Raw genomic sequence first — 21,375 nt, 5'->3', positions numbered from 1 at the left:
AGTCAGCTTCTTTTTGTGACCAGTAGGCAAAATGGTGTGATGGTGAAACACCTGGGCCTTGGAGTCAGGCAGACCTGGTTTGGATCCCAAGCCCACCGTTAGAACTGGGTGGCCTTGGGCGGGTTACACACCCCCTCTCCCCAGCCTCAGGGTCATCGACTGTTAGCTGACAATAGTAACAGTAACTGGAGGCTGAAGGACACAACGCATGTCAGAGGCGCAGAGTGAGCAGTGACTCTCAATTGTAAGCATAATTATGCGACTGCTTCCCCTTTAGGCCAACTGCTACCTAGAACTACCTCCACTTTAAAAAGCTTTTATTTGCAGAAGGAGAGGACAGCTTCTGTTCTCTTGTGATTGGTCAGGCCCTCAGGTGCTGGCCGATTGGGTTCGCAGATGACCGGATGGCTTCCCCTCTTCTTTGAGCTTTCATTAAATAATACATTCCTTATTAGCTCAAGAGGATGTGCATCACAGTCGCTGCCAATCCCCCCAGAACCCTCCTGTAGGTTTCCGTAAGGAAGCCGAGGGTCTTGTAGCTGAGAAGCTGCAGAACACTTCCCTCTGAGTGTTGAGAGATCTGAGGGCAAGAACAAAATAGGCCTTGTGCTTTCCAGGTCCACACACTTATTCTCGTTTGGTCCAAGAGCATCTCTGTAAGGTAGCAGAACTGGGTTTTTTTTTTCCCTCCCCACCTTTACAGAGGGGGAAACTGAGGCTTAGAAGTTCTGCAAGGCAAAACGGAAGCTGAATCTAGGCCACCTAACCCTCCAGGTCAGCTCTCTCTGCACCTGGCTGCCGTCACCAGAGCACTGGAGGCTGAGAGAGGAGGGACACAGGGGCTAGTATCCCTGGCAGGTGGGGCTGTCCCCGGCACGACTTACGGAGCAGCACCTCTGCAGTTAGAGAGACCTCCCCACCAGGCTCTCCCTGTCCAGGCCTGCCCTGCAAGCTGCTCAGCACACCTGCCACCCTCCTCCCTCCCAGTTCCTCAAGGCGAGCTCAGGGGACCATCCCCTCCTCTGCCAGGGCAGGATGTGAAGATCTCCGCCAGGCAAATCACATCCATTTGATATTGAATAAAAGGCTGCTACGGTGTCTGAAGTGACAGCTCCCTGGTGGGTGATGTCATGCTGTTTTGTTTGTCTCCATGAACTGTGGGGATCCGATTTCAGTTGTGAAGAAAATAGTCTGGGGAAAAAAGTTACTTCATTTGGAAAATTCCAAGAAGCCATAAATATAGTTTGCAACTGATGAAAGTGTAGTCACAGGTGGACAATGGCTTTGGGATAGAAGAAGAGCTCCCAAGAGGCTGGGTCCTTCACCCCGCCACTGCCATCAGCAGCCCTGCTTCCCTGGTGCTTCTGGCAAAATCCCCAGCAATCTCCTCTCTGCTGAGCAGACCCCATAACCCAGCGGCGAGCTGCCTGGGGACGTGTTTTCCCTGGTCTCCATCCTAAATTGCCTTCTGCCCAGTCCATCCCTGGAGTATCTGGCACAATGGGGCCTGCTTCCCTCTCGTAAATGGTTGACCTGCATTTCTGAGTTGCTGTTAAAGCAAATGAAAAATAATACCTTATTTTGTTGTTTTCCTTTCTTACACACTTTCTGGCCTTGCAATCTCTTGCGAATCCTTTTTGCTTTTCATATTCTTTTTTTCCCCTACAGTTGGCACAGGGAGTGAGAGAGAGAAAACAGAGGATGAAATTCTATTTTGCTTTTCATGAGAAACTAAAGAGTGTAATTTCCAGTCCAGATCCCCAGCCCTGAGTCAGGAAGGAATAACCACTTAATAACCAGGCAAGACCAGAGGCAGATTGCTTACATCCAGGGGCACGTTTTCAAGAAATGCATCTCTCTCTCTCTCTTCAATTATATAAAAACAATATGGCAAGATTACAGAATTATGGAAGACAGGAGAGTCTCCCCAACTCAACCCCTCCTTCCATCCTTGTGTCTACCTGGCGCCAGGTCCCTAGGTCACTGAGCCCCTCATACTGTCTTCCCTGTCACCCCAGCCTCCAGTTTTGGGGCATTCTCCGCTTGGGACTTGGCCTCCACGATATTCCCAGGCTCTGGGAGCTAGTCTTTCCTGACCCTTGCTCACAGCCTCACATCTCCATCCCTGAATCAGTTAGCAGCACCCGGCCCCTTGTGCTCGTGCTGATTACAGGAGCCCTTCCCTTTGGCCTAAGGTCTCAGCAGCACAGGTCTGCCAGCCTGGGTGCCCACAGTGGCGGCCTACCACTGCCATCCTGTAGGTGTGAGCTGGGGGCCACCCCAGCTTTGACACTGCCCCAGGCACAGCAGGCGCCTGCCAGGCCACAGGGTCAGGGCAGGGGCTCTGGGACAGGGCATGGACCCAGCCCTCCTCTACCTCCCAATCCCCTCCTGTTCCACCCAGTTCCTGGACACGTGGGACTTCAGTAAACATCTGAGGAACCACGGGGGAGACCATATGTCTCTGGGAGGGCTTACAGCCCCTCAGGCAAAGCATAGCCAGATGATAGAAAAATAAAAACAAAGCCAAGCTTCTTTAAAAGTCCCCATTAACCCAATTAGTCAAACCCTGAAGGGGCCTTTGTCTTAATGGAATTCTACTATATCTCAATATGACTTGAAATAAAGGAGCCGTCAGTTTGCATTTAGGAAGTGTGGATTTTCAAGCTCATGGGATTTGACCTCTAGACATGAGTAGTTTTTCCTCATAGATCAGGCTGTCCCCTAGAAATACAATGCAAGCCACTGAAGGAATTTTAAATCTTCTAGTAGCCACATTTCTAAAAGGTAATAAGAAATGGGTGAACTTAATTTTTAAAGTATACTTAACCCAATACATCTAAAATAGTAAGATGGAATCAATATTAAAAAGCATGAATGAGCTATGTTACATTCTTTTTTGTACCAAGTCTTTGAAATTTTACCCTTCCAACACGCCTCGGTCTGGACCAGCCACGTTTCACGTGCTCAGTACCCACATGGGGCTAGTGACTCCTATTACTTGAACAGTGCAGTTATAGACAAATGTCACCCATCCGGGGAAGGTTCCCTTGAGATATGACCCTAGGAAGTGAGAACACAGCTGCAGCCCAGCAAACCAGAGGCCCTACTCTGAGACCTTAGGACACAACCAAAATCAGCAGGAGTCCAAAGCCTCCCCCAGTTTTCGCAGTCCTGACATGGGGTGGGATCCCCCCAGATGCATCTTTTCTCTGTAGTCTCTTGTTTCAGCCTCGTCATATGTGGGTTGATAGGCCAAGAGTGGGACGTTTTCTCCTTCTGGAGAAACTTCATTAATTTACTCAACAAGTCCTTACTGGGCAGCTTCTATGTGCCAGGCACTGTTCTAGGACTTGGGATACAGCAGAGAACAAAACAGATTCCTGCCCTTGAGTAGACAGACAATAAAAAGTAAACAAAATAAGCAGATCGAAGGGTCTATTAGAAAGTCATAAGTGCTATCGAAACAAAGGAAAAAATAGAGCAAGGTAAGGAAATAAGTGCCGGGATGGGGCAGGTTGAAGTATTCAATTTCATGGTCAGAGTAGGTCTCCCTGAGAAGGTGAGTTTTGAGCAAGTCTGTATGCAGAGATTTGAAGGAGGCAAGGAAGTTGGCCACTAGAGCATCCAGACAGAACAACTAGAGCAAAGACCCTCAAGTGGGCAGGAATATACCTGACACTATTGTTCAGGAAACAGCAAAAAGACCAGTGTGTCTGGGGAGGAATGGCAAGAGGGAGAGTATGAGGAGATGAAATCACAGGGACAAGGTGGTGAGGGGCTAGATCACGCAGGGCCTTGCAGATCATTGCAAGGACATTGGCTTTTCTGAGAAAATCATTATAGAGTTTTGAATAGCATTGCTCTGACTTAAATTTCAACAGGGCCACTCTGGTTGCTGTGTTGGGAATAGAGTGGAGGAGGGCAGGAGCAGAGGCAGGAGGGCTAGTTAGGAGTCTGTTTCAACAATCCAGGTGAAAGATGATGGTGCTTGGACCAGGGTAGTAGCAATGAAGATAATGAAGAATAATGTTTTCAAGGTAGAGCCGATGGGAGAAAGAATAGTCCAGGATGACTCCTGGGTTGTGTTTTTTTTTTTTTTTTTTGGTTGCATTGGGTCTTAGTTGCGGCAGGCAGGCTCCTTAGTTGCTGCTCACCGGCTCCTTAGTTGTGGCACGCGGGCTCCTTAGTTGTGGCATGAGAACTCTTAGTTGCGGCATGCATGTGGGATCTAGTTCCCTGACCAGGGATCAAACGTAGGCCCCCTGCATTGCGAGCATGGAGTTTTATCCACTGTGCCACCAGGGAAGTCCCGACTCCTGGGACTTTTTTTTTTTTTTTTTTTTTGCGGTACGCGGGCCTCTCACTGTTGTGGCCTCTCCTGTTGCGGAGCATAGGCTCCGGACGCGCAGGCTCAGCGGCCATGGCTCATGGGCCCAGCTGCTCCGCGGCATGTGGGATCTTCCCGGACCGGGGCACGAACCCGCGTCCCCTGCATCGGCAGGCGGACTCTCAGCCACTGCGCCACCAGGGAAGCCCTCCTGGGACTTCTGACTTGAGCAGATGGTAAGATGTCAGGGCCATCGACAGAGATAAGAAAGGCTGCACATGGGCAGGTTTGTGGGAGAAAACCAGAAGTTCAATTTTGAACGTGTTGAATTTGACATGTCTGTTCAACATCCAAACAGAAATATCAAGTAGGCAGTTGGAATTATGAGTCAAGAATTTGGGAAAGAGATCAGGGCTGGAGATACAGATTTGAGAGTTTCCAGCATATGGGTGGAATTTAAAGCCTTGACTCAATGAAGTCATCTGAGAAGTGAGTACAAAAAAGAGTATTCCGAGGCACTCCAACATTAAGATGTTGGGAAGATAAGGAGAACCAGCAAAGGGGATTGAGGAGTAGTGAGTTAGGAGGAAAACCAAGAGACTATTGTGTCCTGGAAGCCAAAGGAAGAAAGTGCTTCAAGGAAAAAGGTGAGAACTGTATGTAGAATGCTCCTGACAGGTCAAGTAAGATGTGACTGAGAAATGGGATTTGGCCATTGGATTTAGCAACATGGAGGTCACTGCATTCTTGATGAGAGCAGTTTCCAAGGCACGACGGGAACAAAAGCCTGACTGCTGTAGACTTAAGATAGAATATGTGGGACAGAACTGGAGACAGTGAGTACAGACAGCTCCCTCAGGAGTCTTGCAAAAGGGTAGCTGGCAGGGTAAGTGAGGTCAAGACAAAGCTGCTTTTTAAAAATCAACTTTAGGCAAATTCCCTGGCGGTCCAGTGGTTAGGACTCGGTGCCTTCACTGCTGGGGCCCAGGTTCAGTGTCTGGTCGGGGAACTAAGATCTGCGAGGCATGCAGCATGGCCAAAAAATAAATATTGAGGCATAATTTACATGTAACACATTTGGAGTACACAGTTCAATGAGTTTTGACAAATATATACACCCATGTGACCACCACAACAAACAAGGTATATAACACTTCGATCATCCCCCCCCAAAATTCCCTCGTGCCCCTTCATGGTCCTTGTCACCGTAACTACCCCCGTCCCCAGCACCACTGATATGCTTTTTGTCACTGAGATTAGTTCTGCCTTTTCTAGAATTTCATATGTTAAATCATACGTGAGGTACTCCTGTGTCTACCTTCATATGCTCAACATATTTTTGAGACATAGCTCCATCTTTTACATTGTTAAGTGGTATTCCATTGTATGGATATATCACACTTGATTACCATTCACTCGTTGGACATCTGAATTGTTTCCAGTTTTTGGCTATTATGATTGTTTTGGCTATGAACATTTGTATACAAGTCTTAGTAGACATAAATTTCACTTTTCTTGGATAGATATCTAGGAGTAGAATTTCTGGGTCATATCATAATGTATGTTTAATTTTATTAAAAAATTACCAAAATGTTTTCCAAAATGACTACATAATTTTACAGTTTAACCAGCGATGTATGAGTTCTAGTTGCTCTACAGAGTTACCAAACACTTGATACTGTCAGTCTTTAAATTGTAGACGAAGTTTGGTTTGTTTGTTTACAGAGAGATCTGGTATACTGTTGGCCCAGCTTCCCCCAATGTTACCATCTTACAAAGCCGTGGTATATTTGTCAAAACTAAGAAATTAACACTGGTATGATACTAATAGCCCAACTACAAACTCTAATCAGACTTCACCAATTTTATCACCCATGTCCTTTTCTCTTCGACACCATATTGCATTTAGTCAGCATGTCTCAGTCTTCTCCCATCTGTGATCATTTCTCTGTCTTCTCTTATTTTTCATGACCCGGACAGTTTTAAAGAGTACCGGTCAGGTATTTTATAGAGGGTCCCTCATTTTGAGTTTGTCTAAGGTTTTCTTATGATTCAACTGGGGTTATGGGTTTTCGGGAAGAACACCCCAGGGTGAAGTGCTCTTTTCATTAGATCATACCGGGGGTACATGATAACCACGTGGCGATGTTACCTTCATCACTTGGTGAAGATGGTGTCCACCAGGTTTCTTTCCTATAAAGTTACTGTTTTCCCCTTTCCATATTCTGCTCTTTGGAAGCCAGTCACTAAATGCAGCCCGCCCTCAAGGAGAGGGGATTTAAGCTCCACCTCCTGGAGGGGGGAGTAGCTACAGGTATTATTTGGAATTCTTCTGTAGAAGAGACTTTCCTTTTTTTAATTAATTTATTATTTATTATCAGTTACCAATATTTAATAATTTGTTGAATCATTTATTTAAAGAGAAAGCTTTCTTTATAAAAGATGGGGAAAATAACAGCCTATCTGTATGCTGCTAGAAATGATCCTGTAGCGAGCAGAATATTGTAAGAGTATCTTTGGCTTCTTCAGTAAGCATTGAAAAATTTTTTCACTCTTAGAGTCTCTGCCATTGCTCATAATAATTTCACTTTTACCCATAGTTAATTTCCTTAGGCTCTATTGGAGGTCAGGCGACCTGGAATCAGGGCAGTTTGCCCAGATGACCCCACGCTTGCTGAGAACTCCACAGAACCAGGCGTCAGGTCTGGTCATCCAGCAGAAGCCCTTGGTGCCTGTGGGAGCGGGTGGCCTCTCTCAGGCTCCTGAGCCGACAGGAGCGCAGTGCAGCAGGGAATTCCAGGGCTGGGGAAGAGCCCGTGTTTTCCTTTGGGTAGGAAAGAGCGGGACACCTGCCATGGGGAGCTGTAGCAGCTGGAGCCCTCTGGAGGGGACTGTGAGGGAGAATTCTAGGAGAAGGAAACAGCAGATGGAGCCCCTTGGCTCCAACTCAGAATCCAGAACAGTGGGCCCTGTGTGTCTTCTTTTCCCTCATTGGAAGGATGGAGCTCTGGGAACAATGGCCAGGGCTCTGAGCTCTGGCTGGGGGCTCAGGGAAAAGGGAAATCTGAGCACCCCAGGGCAGGGGATGAGAGGGGCATGAGCTTGGAGGCTCAGGTTAGAAACTCAGTGAGGGAAGAGACAGCCCGGGAGAGAGAGGCCCAGGACAGGCCCTTGGTCACTGCCAGCCAGCTTACCAGCCCCGCCTCTGCAATCCCTGCCCTCAGAGAGCTCTCCTCTGGTTCCAACTGGGGAGCTCCAGGCCCACACGCCTGGCACCGCAGGGTGCAGGGGTGGTGGAGAGAGTGCTGGGGACAAAGGTGACATATCCTGGGCGGCAGAAATGACCTCCAGGCATGTGTTTTGCAGAGTCTAGCAGTATGGTGTCTGTATAGACGCATGTATCTGTAGATGAATCAATCCACACCCTGCCATGACACCAGCACTGTCACCATTGAAAGAAAGGTGGTACATTCCCTCTCATTCAGAGAATACCTCTCTTTTCAACCAGTGGCCCACGGGTTTCTCATCAAGATAGTAATTCATTGTGCAGGGAAGGGAACTTACCATGTGGAAATTCCCACTTCCTCCCGAGAACAGCGAATGCAGTGTGAACCTCGGTAAGAATCCACCCCACTGCCCCCATGCCTCTGAGGGCAGCTTTGCTTTTTGGAAGACTGCAGCCACTCTAGGTCTTATCCAAAGTCTCAGCCCAAGTCTGAAAAATGCCTGGGACATACCTAGGAGCCAGTCTCCCAAGCACCAATAACCTGGCTGATTGGAGCAGGTATCTAAGGTGCTTCTGCTCTGCATCTCCTTCTTCTGACAGCAGCACTTCGGCTTTCCATGGGGAGCAGCGCTCTTCAACCTTCTCTGTTCCTGTGCTTCTGTAGCAGTGCATGGCCCAGGCCCCAGGGGTGGACACAGAACCCAGGCTGGGCCAGTCAGGGGCAACTTCGGCAGGCACTGCTAGACTCGAGTTAGGGCACAGCCTGCCCGAGAGTGGAGCTGATGCTGAGGGAAGGGAGGCCGAGAGGAGGGCAGAGTCCTGAGAGCATCCTCGGAGCTCCGGCTGCAGCTGGTCTTTTCATTAGAGAACCAAGCAAGTTCCTCTCCATCTTTCCCTCCTTCCCTCCTTTCCTTCCCTCCCTCCCTTCCTTCCTCGTCCTCCTCATTCTTCTTTCTCTCTCCTACTTATTTTGGCACAGTCCAGTTTGAGTTTGGTTTTTGTCTCTTGCACTAAAATTGTTCCCAAAAATACTCTAATGGCATTTCCACCTCCTGTGCCCGCAGAAGCCCCTCTCCCACCTTCGACACTGAGAAAGGCTTACGCTCAGGTGCCATGAGGCTACTGAACCATCACCAGCCCACAGCCCCTTTTGTCCCCTACAGTGGGAAGTGAGAACATGTTTTTAAATTGAATACACCTATCTTTCCATTATACAAATAACACAAAAATTTATTTTTTTAGTTACAGAAGAGGGGGAGAATTACTCATAATCCAGCTACTGTGAGCATTTTAGTTTATTTCCTTACAGAGGTTTCCCCAGACACACTTACATAGTTACAGCCCCAGCACACACACAGTATATGCTGCTGTCACCATTGTCATCATCATCATCATCATCATCATACAGGTATTGTCATTAGCATTTCTCTCTTTCTGTGGTTTTTCAAAGTCTATTTTTATCCGCTTCCCTTCAGTTGTTGTAAGATTGGAAAGTAAGTCAATCACAATGTAAACCCACTTGTTTAGATGAGAGCTATTAACTATAATTAACCATCCTTTTATTGTTCCCGGGAACGTGGGTTTCATCACCTCGAGTTTTATCCTGATGCCTGGGTCGCACCCCTAGAGATTCTGATTCGGAAGGACCCAGGGTGGGTTCCAAGAATTTGTATTTCCGAGCAGCTGCCAGGTGATGCCAGTGCTGAGGTCTCAGCGTGTGAAACTCACCTGGGGCTAAAGTGCATTTGCTATTCAGTTGATTCATAAGCAGATTCAAGCATGAGAAGCCCAGACGTAGATGAGTCCCAACTTCCAGGCTGAGTCATTTACTAAACCACTAACTCATGCACCTGTGGTCTTTCAGAAGCCTACGATTTCTTGGGGGCCAAGTTTCCAAGGGGGGTATGACCTAGAGCTTCACGCCTAAAGCCTCTGGGATCCCCCAGTTTCACAGAAGCTGAAAAGGGGAAACATTAGTGAAGGGTTTCTTTCATTGCTCTTTTCTAACCTTCGCCCAGTTGGTTAGAGGTTAAGGGGCAGGCTGTGGGAGATCGGAGCCTTCAGTTCACTTTCATATTTATTTAGTGTTGGGGACTATTCAGGGGATGCGATGATGAATAAGACATGGTTCCAGCCTGTAGGAGCTGATGACCAATGGAAAGATGAACACAAAATAAATAAATGCCATGTAACCTGAGAAAGTGAGGGTCGAGCGAGGCAGGGTTCCCTGGCAGCACAGAGGAAGGCACTCGGGCTGCCTCAGGGGGTCGGGAGGCTGAGCTGAGTAAGAGTTAGCAGTTGACCACGTGAAGGGAGGGGGAAGGGCACCGTGGCTGGTGGAACAGCAAAGCCAAAGAGGTAGGAAGCATCGTGGTGCTGTTAGGTGAGGGGTGGTGAGAAATGGGGCTGGAGGACAAGGTGGGGCGAGGCCCAGACAACCTCAGCTGGAGGGCGGTTTGGAACCTCTCGTGTTTCTGGTCCTTGAGCCCAAGAGCCCAACGTGGAGCTAGCACGGGACCGTTTGAGGATTTTCAACCAGTCCACTAAGTGGAATGACGTGTTCTCCGCTCAGAATTTCACCTCGAAGGCAACACATTTGGTCAGCCGTTCCCTGAGCTCCTGCACACACCCAGCCACCACAAGGCCCCGTCAATAGCTTCTGTAGCGGGAACCACATGTCCATCTAAGGACCAGGAATTGGATTGGCTTGCTAGTAATAGAGAACCAAATAGCAGTGGCTTAATTGAAATACAGGCATATTTTCTCTAGAAAGCAGTCCAGGGCTCACTTTGTGGTCAAACTCAAGTACTTCTGCCGTTAGAATCCACTGTCCTTGACTGCGTTGCTACTCAAAGCATGGCCTGATGCCCAACAGCGTCGCTATTGCTGGGAACAGGTTAGAAACACAGATGTGGCCTCCTCTATAGCTCAGAACCACAGTCTGCCTTGTAACTAATCCCCAAGTGATTTACTTGAATAGCTGTAGTTGAACAGGTTGGCCTCATCACTTACTGCAGCCCAAGTCCCCAGATGGCTCACCCTGGGAACTTGGGCTTTGGTTAGGGGAATTTGGGGAGGGTCCAAGAGAGCAGAGGTTTGCTCTGGATTGGGTGCTGTCAGGAAACAGGGCAATTCTATGGTCAAGTATCTTAGTTTTATCTGTAAGGAGGGCAGACCAGATAAAAGCTAAAGTTACAAGTGGCAAAGAAGCAGCTGTCATTCATATTAGCCAGGAGAGGGAGATGTTCAGTATTTAGTGGTTGTTTCTGTCTGTGTTTGGATAAAATTATGAAGTGGTCCATTTGACTCACTTTATTACAGTCACAGGATGACCTTGTCTGACTTTGGTGTTCTGTGAGATGGTTTATATCTAACAAGAGACATCTAGGGACTTCCCTGGTGGTGCAGTGGCTAAGAATCTGCCTGACAATGCAGGGGACACAGGTTCAAGCTCTGGTCCGGGAAGATCCCACATGCCACGGAGCAACTAAGCCCATACGCCACAGCTACTGAGCCTACACTCTAGAACCCACAAGCCACAACTACTGAGCCCACATGCCACAACTAGTGAAGCCCGCATGCCTAGAGCCTGTGCTCCGCAATAAGAGAAGCCACTGCAATGAAAAGCCCACATGCTGCAACGAAGAGTAGCCCTTGCTTGCCGCAACTAGAGAAAGCCTGCGCACAGCAGTGAAAGCCCAACACAGCCAAAGATAAATAAATAAAATAAATAATTTTTTTTTTAAAAAACATCTAGACCAGGTTCTAACAAAACTAAGGCCTAGCTGAAAGTGTCAGACCAGTTTTCAGATGTCAGGGGCTGCTTTTTTCTTTCTCGACTTCAGAGACTGAGAGCCAGTGTTTTTGTTTGTGGCTTCCTTTTTCAAAGTTGCCTCATAGTCCAATATGGTTGCTAGAGCTCCAGCTATCACATTAGTGTTCTGGGGCAGAAACAGGGGAGGGGAGGGTGGGGAGACATTTCCCATCTCCCTTAAAGAGGTTTTTAGGAAGCCCCACCCAACCCCTTGCATTTATACCTCATTGGCTGTCCCTAGTTTCAAGAGAATTGGGAAATATAGTATTTTAGCTGGGTGTGTGGCTGCCCCTCCCCAGTCAGGAACTTTCAGTAAGGCAAAAGGGGAAATTGGGTATAGAGTTGGCACTGGCAGTCACTCTCTCAGAAAGGGAAGCCTGGGCTCTGGAATGGGGAAATTCTAGGGCCTGGAGGGTGACGAGATTTTATCTTCTCCTCCTTATCAATATTTAACATTCCTGCTACTGGTTGGCCAGAATCTTCACATTAAAGAAGAATAAGCCTGTCTCCAGGGTCAGCAAGAAATTCTTGCAAAGTAGAATTTGCTTCTCAGGTTTTCCATACCACTCGCCGGAAGAGCAGGAGGGGTGTAAATATACAAGTTGCAACTCCCCCCGCCGCCACAGGTGGGAGAGCTGTTGGAACCGGAAAGGAGATCTAGGGGAAGAGTTGTTCTGCTCTAGCCCATCCTTAGGGAGGATGAGCAGTGGGAAGAAGACAGCTGGAAACAAGGTATCGGAGCTGAGGAGAAGGAAGCATGCCTTCTTTTTTATTTCATAAACCAGCACAAGAGTGGGCATCCCGAAGGTCAGCCGTCTACATACACAGTGGTGTCCTAGTAATGCCCACTCACAGTGAGGCACCCCACCTCCACCACACATGTTACCACCAGCTCAGGTAGAACTCCACTCCCTTCAGAGTGTCCCCAGTCGTTTTCCGGAAGCCCGGAAAGGGACTCCTCACCCGTGTCCCTTTGTAGTGCCAGTTGCCAGGTTTATTGCCTCATTTAACAGAAGTTTACTGAATGCCTTCGAGACACCGTGCTCATGATGTCGTATGAATGATTCAGGTGTCAACGAGAGAGACACATCACAGACGGTAGAGGGCTGACAGCTTACTGAGGGAGACACAGAATAATCTAAAAAATATATCCTCGTAAATTACGGAAACGCTGTGATTAAAATAATCTGACAGTGACCAACAGGAGATGGGGTGTTCCTTAAAAATACCCCAAGCATCCGTGTGTGTTCCTGCTTTGGGGCACAACTTCTTTCTGCAGGAAGGAGTTTCCGCCTACACATGCCTGTGACTCAGTCCTCACTTCCTTCAGGTCTTGGTCCAAATGTCACCTTCTCGATGCCGCCTTCCCCGGCACCCACCCGCAGCCCCTGACTCCCTAGTTCCTGTCCCTGCTCTATATCCCCGCTCTAAAACTTCCTTCTAAGAGATGAGGGTTTTTGTCTATTTTGTCACTGCCCCCAAGGTCTAAAAACAGTACGTGATGGGCCTTCAGTGAATGTGTCTTGGATGAATGAATGAGAGAGTGAATGAATGCGTAGCACAGGAAGGGGCCGCCAGGGAGGATCCCTGGGACCACATGGGGAGTTTGTCTTTTCCTCCTTGGGAAGCTGATGAAGCAAGGGCAAAAGTGATTTGGTTTGTGTTTATCACTGCTCCTCTAGCTCTTTTGGGCAGAATGGCTTGGAAAAAGCCAAGGTGGAAATGGGGGCGTGGGTCAAGGTGGGCAGCCATGGCAGTGGCTGAGGCAAAGAAAACGGCCCTTGGATAAGACCACTGGACGTGGCGCTGGAGGAAACCGGGTAGATCAAGGGACCGTTTGGAGGCGGGTGGGACAAGATTGTGCTGAATGGGACGGGTATGCGAGAGGAGTGGAACCTGACCCCTAGAATTATGGCCCCGGCTGCTTGAGACACGCAGATGGGAGGGAGAACAGGTGGGGGCAAGTCAGGAGTCTCCCTTGGGAGGTGTTTTCCCTCTCCTGCTCTGCAACACCCCCCCCAACATCTGCAGCCTGCGAAGGGGCGTGGCCAGAGCCTCAGCGCAGCCGCCAGGATGGTGTCCGTGGCGGGGTGGGGGGTGGGGGGTCCTACAGCCGTTCAGGTGTGTGTGAAAATGGTGCCTTGTCACATCCGTCAGCCGCCCCCAGCTGTGCACCCTGAGGGGATTCACGATGGAGAAAAGCAGGATACCGGCCCTAGATCGCTAAGATGCACATCAAAGGCACGATTTCAGTGAGCCCAGACTCTTGCAGCTTCGCATACATTAGGAAAGCGCTACATTCATTAACTTGAGATGTCTGGTTTTCTCTAATTAACAGTAATCTCTTGGTGTTCTGACTACCTAGTTTTTGTTGCAAAAACTCCTGTATATCCTGGACCCTCCCTTACCCCTTGGGAGCAGTCCCTCGGGGCTATCCAGAGAGGCTGTCTTCCAGGCTTAAGTCCTCAGTTGTGTCTGCCAAATAAAACATAATTCTCAACTTTTAGGTTGTGCTTTTGCTTTCAGGCTGGGCCTTGACCCCTGCTGAGGCAGCCATGCTAGCAGGTCGGGGCTCTGCCCATCCCCCCACCTCTCTGACCCTCACCCCTCTAAGGTCCAGGGCTTCACCCCAAACCCTGTCCCCCTCCCTCTTTCCTTTGCAGCGTCCCTGCTCCAACCCAACCTACCTGGCTCCACTGACGAGAAAGACCTGCTTTACACGCCAGTGTCCCGGGGACAGACGCCTGGCCCATCCGCTTGGGAGCTGTCCAGATAACTCTCGGCCCCCAAGGCGACCGCCAGCCAACGCTGAAGACGGTGCAGGAGTCAGAAGGAGCAGAGAGAACTTGCCAGAGCATCAGGGCCTCCCCAGAGCCAGGAACCCACAGGTGACACACACTCCAAGGGCCCAGCCTCCTCCCGGGGCTCTGTCCTCCGTTCCAGGGGGACCAGAAGAGGCCTGTGATGAGCCCCCGTGCCGCAGAGCAGAGTCCAGTCTCAAGGTGTGCACGTTCTCACTTTCTCCACCTTCCTTCCTGGCCCTGCCTTCTATTCCCCAGAGACGCTCCCGTCCCATCCCCACTCCACCTCCTCCTTGTCCTTTGTGTTCTCCTCTGGGCTCTTTGGCCTCTGTATCCTTATTTCAGAGTTTGGGGCTGTGTGTTTCATCTCCTGCTTCTTAATTCCTACAGGCTGGAGGGTGTGTGTTACACTACTACACAGTGGAGCTGGCGAGCACAGACTGCAGCTGACAGGCCTGTGTTCAAGTCCAACCTGCTGCAGTGTGGCCTTGGGCAAGGAAATTAGCTTCCCTGTGCCTGTGCCTCCCTGAGAAGTGAGGACACTAATGCCTACTTGAGAGGCTCCTGGGAGGGTTAAATGAAACCCCGTTTGCGAAGCACCCAGCCCGGTATCTGGTGTGCAGTAGGGACACAGCTGTTATTCTAGGGTGACAGTGCTCGACAGCACGCCAGGCATTCAGCAGGTGCACAGTGAGTGCTCTGTGGCCGGATGGGCTGAATCTGGGTCTTTGGTTGCCTTACGGGGGTTAGGCACTAGAGCACTTGTTTCCATTTTTCTCTGGACCTGTCTCATATCTGCAGGTGTGGAGAAGTACCGGCTGACCTCTCATTTCCTCAGAGCCTGAGCTGGCAAAGACACAGCAGGTCAAGTTCATGGATAAGTGTAAAAACTGACACTGGCCCCTCTCAAGGGGTGGAGAGAATCTTTCTCACAAAAGTTTTCACTATTCCTCCCACGCTTTTTCTCCCTAAAAGCATCCCTAAAGCAAGAGCAGGCTTTGAGGCAAACTTCTGCCTCAAAGACAGATTTTAGAGACATTCTTTGAAGATCTTTCTGGTCCCATGTGACCTGTTGCAGTGACTGAGGCCCTAATAAAGAGCAATGGGCGGGCTCCCCTGGTGGCGCAGTGGTTGAGAGTCCACCTGCCGATGCAGGGGACGCGGGTTCGTGCCCCGGTCCGGGAAGATCCCACATGTCGCGGAGTGGCTGGGCCCGTGAGTCATGGCCGCTGAGCCTGCGCGTCTGGAGCCTGTGCTCCGCAACAGGAGAGGCCACAACAGTGAGAGGCCCACGTACCGCAAAAAAAAAAAAAGAGCAATGGGCATCTCCATAGCAGGTGGTCATCATGACACCTCCCTGATCGACCCTGACCTGGGCACCAGGTCCCGGACCAGCCCCAGGCATATTTTATATCCATATGCGTCCTGTCATCCCCATGATAACCCCATTCTACAGGTGCGGAAACTGAGGCTTCGCAAGGTCACACAGCTGGTAAATAGCAGAACCAAGTAGTGCAGTCTGTTTGACCTGCCCCAGCCCACACTCCTGCCATGGGGCCACTCCCTTTTGTACTGGGGTGAGCACTGGCCTAGAGCCTGAGAATCCAGCTCTGAGCCAGTGACACACGCTCTCCCTGGAACCGCAGCTTCATTACTTTCTAAACGGGGGGAGGAAAGGCCACCCTCCCACTGCCCAGGTGAGGGTTCTGGGTGGGGGCAGGAAGAGAGTAGAGTGAAAATAAATTTCTTTTTAATTTATAGCTAACCAGATTTTCTCTTGCAGCAATTTATATGTTTCCCCTAATTCAGGCAACTGTGAGTATGAGAAAAGCATTCAGCCGTTTGAAGAGTGCTATTTAACTCATTACAAAGAACAATTCTTTCGAATCTCTGAAAATTTTCTGGAAGTCACATGTCATTTTCACTTTCACCTATTAAAACTGAAGCTTACATTCAGCGTTTTAAAAAGCGTCCCGGTGCAGAGGCAGCCAGCAGCTGGCGGCACAGGCTGCGTCTCGGGCCCGAGTCAGAGGTCATCCCTCCCTGGGAGCACAGACCATCTCAGCAAGTTGCCGTCTTAGGCTCAGACCTGAACTTATTTTGAGAGAAAGAAAGACCTGAAAAAGGTCACAATGAACCAACAGAAAATCTTCAACCTCTGTCATTATCTTGACTCACTGTGGGCTTGGGAGTGGGCTGCACACATTCCAGGAGCCCAGCAGGAAAAAGCTGGGCCGTGAGGAAACGGAGTTCCTGGGCTGGAGTGGAGCCCAAAGCCTGTATGAGATCCCTTCACACATCTGCTTCCCTCATAAGGGATCCCTAACTCCCAGGCTCTGCCAGGTAGAAACCAAGCTAGCACTGGGCCAGGAGCCAGAGCAAGGGCTTACCTGGTAGGAACATCTGCTAAGCTCTGAACAAAATGCAAAAGCTGCTATTTTAATGATCATAAATTCCTACAGCAGGTTCCCCCAGTACCCTGGCTACCATGTTAATGGAATCATTTTTCAATTTACTGGGTACAGAGGAGACCCAGTGCACAGGGCCGAGCAGAGGGTCTGTGTGTGTGTGTGTGTACACGCCTGCATTTTTCAGGAGTAAGGATATTTGCATAACACAGATACCGTTGCAGATACCAGATAGACAGGAAGTTTCAGAACCGATGCTGTTTCCTTTCGCTGTGAATCAGCAGCCTCTTTCTTCGCATACAGAAATGGTGAAAATCACAGGGTATGGCTCTGGAATGTGCAGTACAGGAGAAAGAGCACAAAGGTTTCCAGTCCCCTTTTTTGGTGGAGGGCTTCCCTGGACACCCAGCCCTGCGCATGCTCCTCAGGCCGGCACTCTCCACCAGCCTGGCTTCCTACAGCGCTTCAGGAGATGCTTGGGTGCCAGCCCTAAACACATTAGCCAAACAGTGTCCAGCCGCACAACATTCGTTTCACCAGTGCTTGGAAGAAGCCCAGCCAGGAGGGTGAGAGAGCCCCTACCTCCTGGTTCCTGGCCCCAGGTTTGTGTCACAGAGAGGCCATGCGGAGTAAGGAGCACGCCCTGGACTTGGCACCAGAATCCCTGGTTCAGACCCCTGCTCCAGCCAGAGAGACCTTGGGCCACCCGCTTTCCCCTCTGAGGCTGGGTTTCCCTATCCGTGGGGCTGATAATGGCCCCCTGCAGGTTGGGGGCTGTAATACATGTGAAAAGCAGGGAATATAAAGCAGTAAATAAAAAGCACACGCTTTGGAGTCAGATGTCTGAGTTCAAAACCCAGCTCCATTGTGTTCTGGCTATGAGACTTGGGGCAAAGTACTGAACTCTTCCAAGTCCATTTGCTCATCTATGAAATGGAGACAATAAGAATAGTCTAACGGAACCCTCGTACACTGTTGGTAGGAATGTAAATTGGTGCAGCCACTATGGAAAACAGTATGGAAGTTCCTGAACAAACTAAATATAGAACTAGCATATGATCCAGCAATCCCACTCCTGGATACGTATCTGGAAAAAACAAAAACACTAATTCGAAACATTACACGCACCCCAGTGTTCATAGCAGCACTGTTTACAATAACCAAGACATGGAAGCAACCCAAGTGCACATCAACAGATGATTGGATTCAGAAGCTGTGGTATATATATACACAATGGAATAATACTCAGCCAGAAAAAAAAGAAGAAATACTGCCATTTGCAGCAACGTGGATATACCTAGAGAATATTACACTTAGTGAAATGTCAGAGAAAACAAATACTGCATGATATCACTTACATGTAGAATCTAAAAAAAGATACAAACGAATGTATATGCAAAGCAGAACAGACTCACAGAAAACAAACTTGTGGTTACCAAAGGGGAGAGGGAAGGTGAGAGGGACAAATTAGGGGTATGGGATTAACAGATACAAACTACTATGTATAAAATAGGTAAGAAACAAAGATGTACTGTACAGCACAAGGAACTATAGCCATTATCTATCTTGTAATAACTTATAAGGGAGTATGATCTGCAAAACTACTGAATCACTGTGCTGTACACCTGAAACTAACAATATTGTAAATCAACTATAATTCAATTGAAAAAAAAAAGAATAATCTACCCAACAGTCTACTGAGAGGGTGAAATGACATATCACTTAGCACCCAGCACAGTATCTGGCTCACAGGAAACTCTCAACTGTGTGAACCAGTTTTCCCACTGCCTTCTCCCCCTTCCTCCGCCCTCCTTCCACCTGCCTCATCCAACACTGAAAGACCCGTGAGGTAGGGACCACTGCTGAGCTTCACCAGTGACTGCCCAGTACCTGGCTTGGCATGTAATAAGGCGTAACAAATCAGTTGAATAAAAGAACAGATGTTCCTGGTTCATAGCAGGTGCCGAGGAAATGTAGAATATGTATGTATGAAAGCCACAGACCGCGTCGTGCTCTAGTTTTGAAATCCCTAAAAGGGGGCCAGTATAGAATAATGATTACAGGCACCGTGGGCTTATACAGCAGTCAGATCTGGTGTGTCCTTTAACGTCTCTCAGCCTCACTTTCCTGATCGTAAAATGGGCACAGTAGTAGTAAGTCACCCATGCTGAGTTGTTTTAGGGTTAAATGAGATAATACATGCAAAATACTTAACATAGCGCTCTGCACATAATAAGCATGTAGAGGAATGTGTCGGAGAAATCCCAGCTTCAAGACCCTAGAGGAAGATGATTCAAAGACTTGACTTTTTTCCCAAGAGGACAAGCCTTGGGCCTGGCAACCCTCTTGCCTCATTTCACTTGGTTCCCTCCTTCCCAGAAGTATCTCTCTTCCTCCTTAGGCCTGGTGGTCTTTTCTTGTTGAAGAGTTGGTGCTTCTGAAGCCCTGCTCCCACCACCCCTGTGGGATTTCTGCACAGGACAGTGAGCTGCGCCTCACTGACCCCACTCTGCTGCTCCGTGCATGTGTGTGTGGGTGCATGGGTGCAGGGGTTTGGGAGGCTTGTCTCTGCAAGGAACACAGCACGCTGATCCAGGTATTTACTCTGGGGCTTGGAAGCAGTGGACACAAGGGCGAAGCACCAAGGTCTGTACTCAGATAGCCTGACTTTGCATCAGAGCTCTGCATGGACAAGCTGTCTGATCTTAGACAAGTCTGCTACCCTCTGTCAACCTCAACTTCCTAATCTGTAAAATGGGGACCAGTGCTAGTACCCAGGGCTGCTTGTGAAAACACTTAATAACCAGCTTTGGCACTAACCTATTAAATGAATGCCAGTCAGTACAGGCACACCTGCTAAATATTAACTCTGCTAATCTCTACTGCAGAGGTTGCTGTGGCTCCTGGCACGTTATAAACACCCTAAACTTTAGCCATGACTTTTATGTTTAGCTCATGTCACACAGTTCCCAGAACAGTCCCCAGGGGAGGGACATTCAGAGAAGTGGTGCCTCTAAACACACCTGGTCTTTGTCCTCTCCCAGGCCAACTAAGAACCCCTTGCTTCTCTTTGCTCACCAGAGAGTCACAAAAGTGCTGGGGATGGGAAAGGACCTGGTATTATCTGCACAATGCAAATCAGTGTACCCCTGTGTTCCCCTTGGGTGGGGGCTGTTTTCCCCATGAGAGTTCTTTGCAAATCTTCATCACGGCCACAGAAGTGCAAAATACATGGTGGACCAGTCACAGAGTTTGTTCACAGTACAAGCCAAGCCAGTGTGTGGCTCGCAGATCACACACTGGGGCCCCCTGCATTGCCCGGATGGAAAAATCCAGAGATGTTTATTGTGCATGTATCACTGGACAGCTTCTGTCTGAGGCCAGAGTCTCTTTCCCTCCTGTTATCACTCTTGGACCAGGTTTTTGAAAAGGGCCCCAGGGCATGCAGGCAGCCCTCCACAGCAGCAGGAATTTATTCTCGGGCACCCCCCATTCTGCTTCCTGCACCCCAACAGTCCATAGCCAGAAATATCAAGGACACCGGGCCCAGCTGCCCAGAGTAGAGGTCACTTCTGCTCCCAGCAAGAGTCTGCAGGAGGCCACGTCTGCTAAGGGCCAGGACAGCCGGTCACCCTGGAGGCCCTGCCTGGGCTTTGACGGCCTGCCGGGCCCCTGTCATGAAGACTAAAAGCAGCCACCTCTCTCCCGCAGACCCGGCAGTGCATCTATGTTTGGGGCTGCGTATCTATGAAGTCCTGTTCTGTCGCCTCATAAAAGATGCTCCCACTGGAGCGAGTGTGGAAGCGGGCCGGGGAGGGAGGTGACCGTACCTCAGGGCACTGGCTCTGGAAATGTAACCTGGTTGCCCATCAGGGCCAAACAATAGAATGCAAACCCAAATGGGATTTTCTAGTAAGTGTTTTAACGGAGGACATTTTTTCTTTTTAGAACTGCATTGTTCATGATTAGAGCCCAGCAGGAATTTACCCATGGGTTTTTCAAGCATCTGTGTTTGTCCTTTGCTGTGTCACAACTGTCAACAAAATAACATTGTAATCATAAAGCTGCCATTTCTTGTATGTAAACCCTGCTCCAACCTCTAGCAGGTATTTATAGTATACATATTCTGTCCTTTGATGTATTCCTTGCCAAAACCCATGAGGAAGGAAGTATAATAACAATACTAATTATTATAATAATTATGCTTTTGATTATAATTATTATAATCAATACTAAAATAAATTTTATTTTAATAAATAAAACATGCATTAAACTTTTTTTAACATGCCAGGCTTTGTGCTTATTGTCCTATAACTAACATCTCACTTGTTCCCTCCATGAGCCCATAAAGTAAGTACTATTATTGCCCCATTTCACAGATGAGTAAGAGGAGACCTGGGACTCCAGCCCAGATCGGCTGCCCCCAGAGCCTGTGAGCTTCCCCACTGCACCATCCAGCCTCCCTTGTCAGCCCTGCTTCTCTTCACTCGTCTCCTACCAGGGGAGGCAAGGGCCAGGGGGCTGAGGAACCCACGGCCAGGGTGCAGGCCACTGAGTGGGCCAAGCTCCAGGATGCAAACCCTCCTGGCTCTCCTGGCAGGTCAGAATTCCGGGGCTGGCTTCCCACTGCCTCCCTGCCAGTCAGTGCCGACTAGGGATAACTCCCCCTCAGCTCAAATGAAATAATCAGGATGACTGCTGTCAGCTGCACTGACAGCCATGGATTAGCCACTCGAACTATTAGATGGACACCTTGGAAGCTGAAATTAGAGGACCGAGGACTAGACAACCTTAGC

At 49.0% G+C, this 21,375-nt stretch overlaps 1 long non-coding RNA gene across 2 annotated transcripts in view; it reads left to right on the top strand.

The window, feature by feature from the left end:
- LOC117203491 (uncharacterized) overlaps window positions 1-20,866 on the top strand; it is a 28,376-nt gene extending 7,510 nt beyond the window's left edge. For both annotated transcript variants that reach the window (XR_004486267.2, XR_007472556.1), the window contains one exon: window positions 14,034-20,866. This is a non-coding gene — a long non-coding RNA (uncharacterized LOC117203491). The remainder of the gene's footprint in view (window positions 1-14,033) is intronic.
- Window positions 20,867-21,375: the final 509 nt, after the last annotated feature.

Source organism: Orcinus orca, chromosome 17, assembly GCF_937001465.1.
Source record: "Orcinus orca chromosome 17, mOrcOrc1.1, whole genome shotgun sequence".
Lineage (NCBI taxonomy): Eukaryota > Metazoa > Chordata > Mammalia > Artiodactyla > Delphinidae > Orcinus > Orcinus orca.
This window is presented reverse-complemented; position numbering and strand designations above follow the sequence as displayed.